This window comes from Accipiter gentilis, chromosome 21, assembly GCF_929443795.1.
Source record: "Accipiter gentilis chromosome 21, bAccGen1.1, whole genome shotgun sequence".
In the NCBI taxonomy this organism is placed as follows: Eukaryota; Metazoa; Chordata; class Aves; order Accipitriformes; family Accipitridae; genus Astur; species Astur gentilis.
In genome coordinates, this window is record NC_064900.1 from 3131264 (window position 1) to 3140102 (window position 8839).

Here is an 8839-nt window from a genome sequence, read left to right on the forward strand (position 1 = left end):
TGGGGTGTTAATAATGCCAGTGCTACAGAAGTAGAATTAGGAAATGGTACCTCTCATTCATAACAAAACAACAGAAAACTTAAAAAAAAAATCACACAAGAAATTGGTAACATAACATACGTCAGATTTCATTTCTACGCACTCACAGCCAAGAGAGCTGGAATAAACAAGCTGTCTTGAAGCTGAGCTCCAGTAGACAGCTTCATGATCAACTGAGACTTGTAGCTTGGGAGAAGCAGAAAAAGGCTACAGCAAGAAAGGTCCTAAGACAGCCCAAGAGAGTGAACAAGTCTTATGGCCTCAGCTGATATCATCTGATCAGATTATAAGTAGCCCTGCCTGCTTCTACTCCTCAGATATCCCTGGGCAGAGATATTATGAGGACAGCTTGCTAGTACAGACTGGTATGCATTCAAGCAAAAGCTCCCAGCTGCACAATGAGAACAGATAGACTTTTTCCTTACTTTCTCATAAATAGACCCTAGTCAACCATCTGCAGCATGAAAACTGTTACCACTACCAACTACATCACAGACTACTTCAGTCTTGATTGTGGATGAGCAAATAGGTCCTTCCAAAGGACTGATCCTTCATTTAAAGTGTCTCACATTCAGGCCTTAGAAGCCCCTCGATAATACAGCACAATAAAGTAAAAATCAAGACTAAGTGAACATGAAGAGACGATGTGTTTGAAAAGAAATAAGTATTCCATGAAGTATCTTTTGAGCTACTTATCACGACTCATCGTGCTGTCTGTGACAAGACAATAATTTTTTAAGAAATACTGTACTTTCACTTCGTTTTTCTTCATCTTAACTTCAAATGGCACAAACGGTCATTAAAATTTCATGCTTCTGTGACATACACGGGATGATATATAGGATCATACCATGCAAGGAATTTCTCATATTGCCACCCCCACCACAGACATAGCCAAAAATCAAAACTCAACAGACAACTAACAGCAGTGACCCTTCTGAAGCAGCCAGTTTTGTCCAGTGGAGAGAAAAAGGGAAACAACTCCATAAAGCACAGAGTATAGGTTTACTATCATTTCATGAGGTGGTTTTGCGCATCTTCCCTCCACTCTTTCAAGTCTACACATCTGTAGGCTGTAACAAAATTCCCCTCCACTCCTAACGCACTTGGATTTCCATGTATGAAACGTTCAAAATAAGCATGAAGCATTATTATAGGTGCTTTTGAAATACTCATTCGGGGGTTGTACTTCCAGTTAACTTCAAATACACCTTTGAATAGTCTTTTTCAACATGAGACTTTGATGCTGGTTTAGGATATGAATAACCATTTCTTAAAAAACAGGTTCCTTCAACTGAAGGAAAACCCCACATCTTAAGTTCTGTTTGTTTGTCATTGCGAAGCAATTTTTATCTGTGAACTAATACCGTAAATAGTAAAACTCTGCCAATCTCAATTTTCATTTCCATTAGATGTTTCACACATTGTATACATACCTTCCCAGCATTCAAGTATCAAATAAATTAAAGAGGAGAGTGACACCAGAAGAAAGGATCTGGATGGGTATCCTATTTTCTTCATCACCATAATAGAACCTATAATATCCTTTTTGACAAACACCATTACAGAACTTTTCTATACTCCCCACACTAAGACATTGCCCTGATATCACCAAGCTCTACATGTAATCAAGCAGCTGACAACTCGCTTCAATCAGCTAAGACTACTCAAAAATCTGTGATCATTTATCACAGTAGCCTGCTTGGATTTTTTTTTTTTTTTTTTTTTTTTTGGTATTAGCAACACTACCCTCTCAAATAACTTCAAGCAACATTATCCATTGAAGCTTTACTTCTCTCCAACCCCTACTCTTCTGCAACCGAGGAGGTACACTCCCCTTAAGGGTTATGGCCAGTGCAACTGCAAAGCAATTAGGCTGTAGATTCTGTAGCTTAACAGTAAGTAAATTAAGATTGTCCTGTCTTTTCTGCCTTTTAGGTAAGGAAAAAAACCACCACTTTCATTCTTTTCTTTTAAAACACTTCCCTGCCTGAGCTTTTCTTTTTCTCTAACTTAGGGCCAAATGGTATTCACAGTGCTGAAATTGAAATGAACTGAACAACATCTGTTGACTGCTGGTGTGCACGCTGAGAATAGCTCACAGAAAACAATGCTTGAATGTCCAGCTCTAGCTTCCCTTCAAGGAAATTAAATTAAAATATGTTTATCACAGCATGAATTAGCCGTGAAACAAGTACTTCTAGAGTCAGTTAGCCTTCTTTTGCATGCCAGATACATAATGACTTATTCTCACACAAAGGACAGTTTTATAGAGCTTTGCGTTAAAGGTAAAAGCATTAAAGAATGCCCCATCACGAGTTAGCCGTACAGTATTTTTGAATCTCTAAGTCAAATCCAATCTGAATACCATCACAGAACATTGTCCCTGAAAATCAGTTTGTTCATTGGTATTTTTACAGTCTTTCAGTCACTTAAAGATAAATCTTGCTTTTGACTGAATCTGTCAGCAACATACTGATACTATAAAACAATGTCAGTGCAGAAGCTGGCCAGAAGCCTTTACATATTCAAATTGATTAACGCTTATTCAGAGTTTAAGCACAGTATAACATTAATGTAAAGGTCAATTTTAAATAAAACCTGGCAGCCCAGAAGAGATTTAAAAAGTCAAATCTTTAAAGTTGAAAGGTTTTTAGGTGCTGATCTCAAAAACAAATCAACAAAACTTCTCTCCTCAACAATTCAATGTCCCCTAAAAATTCCTTGAAAAAAAACTTGGCAACGCAACTTGCAGTGGGCACAGTGACCTTCAGAACAGCAGTTGCAACAAAAAAAAAAAAAGGAGAAAAGTGTTTTTAAATAAGCACATCTCACTCTGGATACCTCATCTGAGAGCTGATGGAAAGCATTTTCTCTGCAAGAATCTCATTGAGAAGACAGCTGCAGACTTCCACAGCTGCTTGCAAAACAGATTTAAGGTACGATTTCCTGAATAATGCACTTAAACAGCTTAAACTGAGACCTACAAGGGACCAATAAGTAAAACCACCTCTAAGAGCATATACTTTTCCCTTGGTTTTCAGCAATAGTTAGAGATTTAGTAACATTTCTTCTTGTCAATCACTAGAAAATATTGTTTTTCATCTAGTGGAACCAGGAGTTTTTACACAATTATTTAGTCTCCTCTACTGGGGATTTTTAGTGATGTCCAAATTTTCTATATTCTCAGGTAATGGTGGGCATCTTGAGTGTTAACACTGGTTTTCTTCCAGACGTGGATATATGGAAATACAAGCATTCTGCAAACACCACAAACCATTCTTTCCCATTAATATCCACTTCAAAAAAATTGATTAACAAGGATTAAATTCTAAATCCTGCAGCAGACAGCATTTGGGCAAGTCAGCCAATTGACTAGTGTCAGATTAAAAAAAAAAAAGCGCCAGCCACCAAAGAACACCTTCGTCAAGTTTTGCTATGTGAAGGTCAGCAACGCTGCGCACAACTAACTTAGCTCTTAAAACGAGCACAAGCACATGTTCAGCAAAAACCAGTTTTTATACTACATCGAGGCCCAATGCCAACAAGGGCTCAAACAAGATCTGTATGGGCGGATGAAGGACCTATTTTGCAACATCATTCTCGATAATCACGTTCTCATGTAAGTTAGGTGATATGGAGCAAAGCCATGAGAGAGAGCATGTATCACTGCCAGAACTGACCAGGCCAGGGTCTAACAAGTTGTTTCTCTAAGAGAAACTGGCATCTGGCCACCCTGCCATGAAGAACCCCAGGCTACAGCATATGAGCTCCAAATCCTTACTACCTTTCACCTGGCAAGACAGACAGTGAACCAGCTCACAAATGGTAATCCAGCGCCACGAGAATATAATTTTAAAATTCAAAAGCGTGGGACTTTACTATTGCATCCTTGAGCAGTGATTTCACCTTCCATTGAAGCAGTAAGTCAAACCTGAATTAATTACGTGTGCAACGAAAAGAAATACGGTAACATCTCCTAAACAAGGTTTTAATGGACGTGCGTCTGTTTCATAATAATGTCAGTACTGACCTTAATAATGTATGAACATCAAGGGACATTGTCAGGGAAAAAACAAAAGAAAATCAATGGCCAAGATAAACCACTACACAGTGAGCATCTACAGCACCAATAATAAAGCACACTGGACAGGATGATATTCAGAAACACCCAAATGAAAAATTTCAAAATTTAAACATGGGCTTTATTAAGAGAGATAGCTGTTGGGGAATTGTTCTGGGTAATTACGTGAATACAGTTCAGTATTAGGGGTATAGCAGGAATATTTAGGGTTGACATCCTATGTTATCACAGTAGGACAGCAACCCTAAATAGACACTTAGTTTTAAAAAAAACAAACTCTCTAAACGTCAGAATAAATATTGACATGGCTATAAAAGACAACACCGAGAAGAAAGACCTAAAGTTATACTATACAACCAGTTTTGCTGGGTTAAGAAAAATCAGGGTACACTCTGCAAAATGGAGGTTATACCTCAGGTTGAGTAAAATGCCTGAGGCATAGGTCTTGAGCATAACTAGAGATGTCAGAAAGGAAATTGAGATGAGAGCAAGTGACCGCAAAAAAAACATTCAGTATGATGGGATGGAAGACTATACAGAAGCCAGAAACTCAACTAAGCAAACATCTCTACTGGTCAGGACTTTCCTGATTCAACATCAAAAGTAACTGAACATTTCTTCTCTATGTACAAAGATTTCAAGAATTCTTTTGTGAACTTTAACAGGAATTGTGCTAAGGATGTTGGATCTGTTCTTCCTGCTTTTCCTGACTAAAGCTGAGACAAAAGATGACAAGTGCTAAAAATGGTGATACATAGAAGCCATAATGTAGAAGAAACTAGAGCTACAAGTTATGAAAACATAAGTCAGCCAGTAAATTAACCTGAATTTCTATCCAATATTGGAAATGAACGTCACCTTGTTTTAACCTGTAACTTTGAGGCTTATATTGATTCCACTAGTAACTTTACCTTAAAAAATTTAATTAAGTCTCACTGTTCATGTATTTGACAAGGCAAACATTTTTAAAAGTGGGATATTGAAAAAGGAAGCAGACTACTCTTCAGAGTCATTTGTGTATGCAAACCCTTTATAACACCCCAGATCTCTTTTGGAGGAAAGCTTGGAGATGCAATGTTGGCTGGGAACCTAGGTCTATCAGTCATACTGTTCACACTTGGAAAGGTGCTTCCTGTTTTTCCCCACATCTAATTTAAATTGTTAGTGCTCTTTTTCACTAAATCTTTGAGACCAGGTTTTGCTGGTTTGTTTGGAAAACATTTCTGTAGGCTTCTGCCATAAGACTTTAAAAAAAGGCAAAAAAACCCCCCTTGCTTGCTTACACCACTGATACAGTTTCTTCAGGAAAAATCTAAATCAGATAAGAAAAGAGTCCCTCACCTATGAATGTGGCAAAGTACAACAGGCTTCCTGGAGCCAGTGTATACCATATCCTGCTCCAGCAGTCCCTTGCAAACACCAGATCCTATTTTTGTAGTCTCTCACTCTAATAAAATTTAAAATTCTGTCTTTTAGAAGATGGTGAGGTTAAGCTGAGAGGAGCGGTTCTGTGTCTTCCCGAGTACGGGGAGGAAAGGCACAAATTTCAGAACTACAGTGGGAAAACATGCCATCAAGATTTTAAATGTCTGTACAATGTAACCTCAGCTGCTACTCGTCCTTTCCAGAAAATGGCAAATGGCACAGAAGCTTCCAGTTTCAAGTCTGCTTTTTTTCACCTTTTTTTTTTTCCACCCATATCAGTTGCAAACTCAAAGTCTTGCGGCATTTTACCAGAAGCTTACTGAATTCTACTCCCTGGAGACTTCAGGAACACTGCTGCTCGGCGTTCCTCCTGTACTACATCTTGATGAGAAATCGTGTATTTTCATTGCAAGACTTTACCTGAAGTATTAAAGGAGAAAAGAACAATCTGCTTTCACTCAAATCCTACCTTCTTGTTGGCATTCCATAAACTGAAACCAGAATGTCACAAGCACCAAAGGGTTTTCTTCTCTTCAGGTGAGATGTTGTGCTGTGACTGCACACAGAAAGGCTGAAGGGTCTGGCTGAAATTAGGACATTTTCACAAGTAAAAATATATGAAACTACACATGATAAGGCCACAAGCCCTAACTGTGCAAGGCAGAAACTGAATGATGCAGGCTTGGGATGTAATTCTCAATCACATTTGTAAGCTAAACCTCATGTAACAATAGCAAGATGTCAATAAGTTAAAGGACTACCTATGTGCACGTATACAAACAGATGTAATGCTCAGAAGTCCTTCAAATACACATTAGCATTCACTAACTGTTTACAGTTGTAGCTGTAGACAAAAATGGAGCACGCTATTTACTGAAGGCCAATCTTGGTGGCTAAAACAGTGAAGGTACAAGTTTCCTGTTACAGATTAAGTCAAATGAAACCCTCCCATAAAGAAGTCTTTCTCTTCCTTTCCAGCCTTCAGCCACAATCTCCGCTGATTCTGCACCAATTCTTCCAGTTGCCCGTTTATGCAGCAAGGTGAACCAAGCTGATTAAAAGTGAAAAACTAACATGTCAAAAACTTAAGGTATTTTAGAGGGAGGGCAAGAGGGAAAAGTTAAAGAACCAAATCATTTGCGCTACCAGACCAGAGCCTACGCAAAGCAGAGAGAAGAAAGCATGGCTAAAGATGTAGAACAGCGAGCTTTCCCCCAAGTGGTGGCAAAGATGTTAAATTGACTCAACTGTAATGTGAAGCTGCTAGAACATTTTAACCACGGACATCAAAAACTCTTACAATTTGAATATAAAGCAACAGAAGCACCTCCATTATTTTGGAGGCTTCTCAGGATTGGCCCTCATATAATGAAGTGGTAAGGTTTGGAATTTTTTTTTTTTTTTTCTTATGGGAAAAAGTAAGACTGTTTCTCACAACTATCAAGCCAAAGCAGCCATGACTACACTCAAGTACAGTGGGCTTAACCCTGGCATTCCTTGGTAAGTTTCTGACAGGAAGAAAGCAGCAACTGTTTTTCACATTCTGGATTCAATAAGACCTGGAACACCACACTTCTCATCATAATAGATGACGTGAGTGGTATTGTCTGACTTTCAGGAATTCCATAAAGAATTAAGACAAAGATTTACAAAAGTATTAGGTTCAGAAAAGTTTTAGTTCATCAGGATATACCAAAGAAGTGTATATACTATGGATGTAAGCAATAAAGAAACAGAGAAACTAAATAACAAGATACTAGGTTAGCTTTAATTCGTGTAGGTTCTTGTTTACAAGAATTCTCTACAGCATCTTGTGTGAAAGGGAGCTGTAAATAGTATCTTAAAGGAGGTGGAAGGTAGGAATGAAACTCCCATCATCTCTCATTGCTACCAGAAGGGTACTTGCTCCTCTCCCGAGCACATGGCTCTGCCCTCTCCCATGCCAGCTCTGGCACTCACAAGACCTGCCTGTGCACCAATTTACATCACTAAAAGGCAGAAAAATACCTCCCCTCCCACATTTACTGGGGTTTTCAACAGTTTAATCAGTTGAACCAGCTAGCGGAAAAGTCCAATGAGCAACTGAACCAGCAGACATGAGTGGATGCCAGTGCAGGAGATAAGAGAAAAAACTACCTTTCATCGCTGAAAAATACTAAACCACCTATATTTCATGAAAATGTGCCTTAACTGTGCGCTGCTGAACACCCTTTTCAGAATGCTGATCTTCCTTATTCATTCTGAGTCACTTGTAATGATACAAGTTTGACAGTTGGACCCACTTAGCAGCTCAGTGCCATTATGAGACGTGATGTTCGTCTGCTTCTCAGGGAACCAGCAAGCTCCTGAAGCCAGAAGAAAACTAACTCACGAAAAGAAAGTATGTTGCTGATCCAGCAAACTGAATGGTTTCACCGTATGGGCTCAACCAATGGTCAAACCTCGCAAAAAGAAAAGAGCTCATTTGTTACAGTGTCAGTTACTCCTCAGACTCGCATAATCTTGCGGCTTCCTCCAAATTACAAATTGCACAGACTTCCTGGACTAAGCTTTAACACCACGCCAAGCAGAGAACCCCTTCCTATTCCCTACCCACTTTTATGTGTTGGGCTTTAAACATCTGACTGTGTAGGCTCCCGTAGGACGAGAAACTTGAGGGGCTCAGCGGTATCTCCTGAAAAAAAAGAAAAAAAAAACAAAACAAACAAGAAACCCCCCACAAACACCACCCAAGGAGAGGCAGGCGGTGGTCCGGAGCCAAAGGCGAAGCAGGGGCCCAGGGCAGCGGCCCAGCGGGACAACGTGAGGGGACCACGGGCCCGGGCGGCGTGCTCGGCCCGTCAGCGGCACCCAAAACACCTGAGGGAACGGAGAAACCGGGCCGGGGGAACCTCGGGCCGCGGGTAACCCACCGCGGCGGGCCCCCCCCGGGAAGCGGAGCGGGAGAGGGGACTCCGGGCCGTTTAATCCCCGGCGGCACCGCGGGAGTCCTCGCCCGGGACGACGACGACGACGACAGACGCCGTTCCCCGGGGCCGGCACTGACCTGCCGCCGCCGCCGCCTCCAGCTCTCCCCGGCTCCGGGCGGCTCTTCCGGCGGTTACCGTGAGGGCGCGTCAGAGCCGCGCGCGCCCCCGTGACGTCAGCAGGGCGCCGGGCGCCTCGCCCAACGGCCCTCCTGCCGCGCATGCGCGAAACCACCTCACCGCCCGTGCCCGGCAAGCGTCCCGCTTCGTGACTGAACGGCGAGCGACAGGGAAACGAGCCAATCGCGTCCTGATAGAGCCCGCC

At 41.2% G+C, this 8839-nt stretch overlaps 1 protein-coding gene across 5 annotated transcripts in view; it reads right to left on the minus strand.

Annotated features, from left to right (window-relative positions):
- The window catches only part of GTF2E1 (general transcription factor IIE subunit 1), a 55441-nt gene extending 46639 nt beyond the window's left edge, over positions 1–8802 (minus strand). The window contains exons 1-2 of one of the 5 annotated variants that reach the window (XM_049824222.1): positions 8145–8696; positions 6018–6132 (exon numbers count right to left, since the gene is read on the minus strand). The gene's annotated coding sequence lies outside the window, so the exon portion shown is untranslated. Of the gene's footprint in view, positions 1–1475; positions 1499–5968; positions 5992–6017; positions 6133–8144; positions 8697–8787 lie in introns of those variants that run through there. The other 4 variants (XM_049824225.1, XM_049824221.1, XM_049824226.1 and 1 more) reach the window with 4 other exon arrangements.
- Positions 8803–8839: the final 37 nt, after the last annotated feature.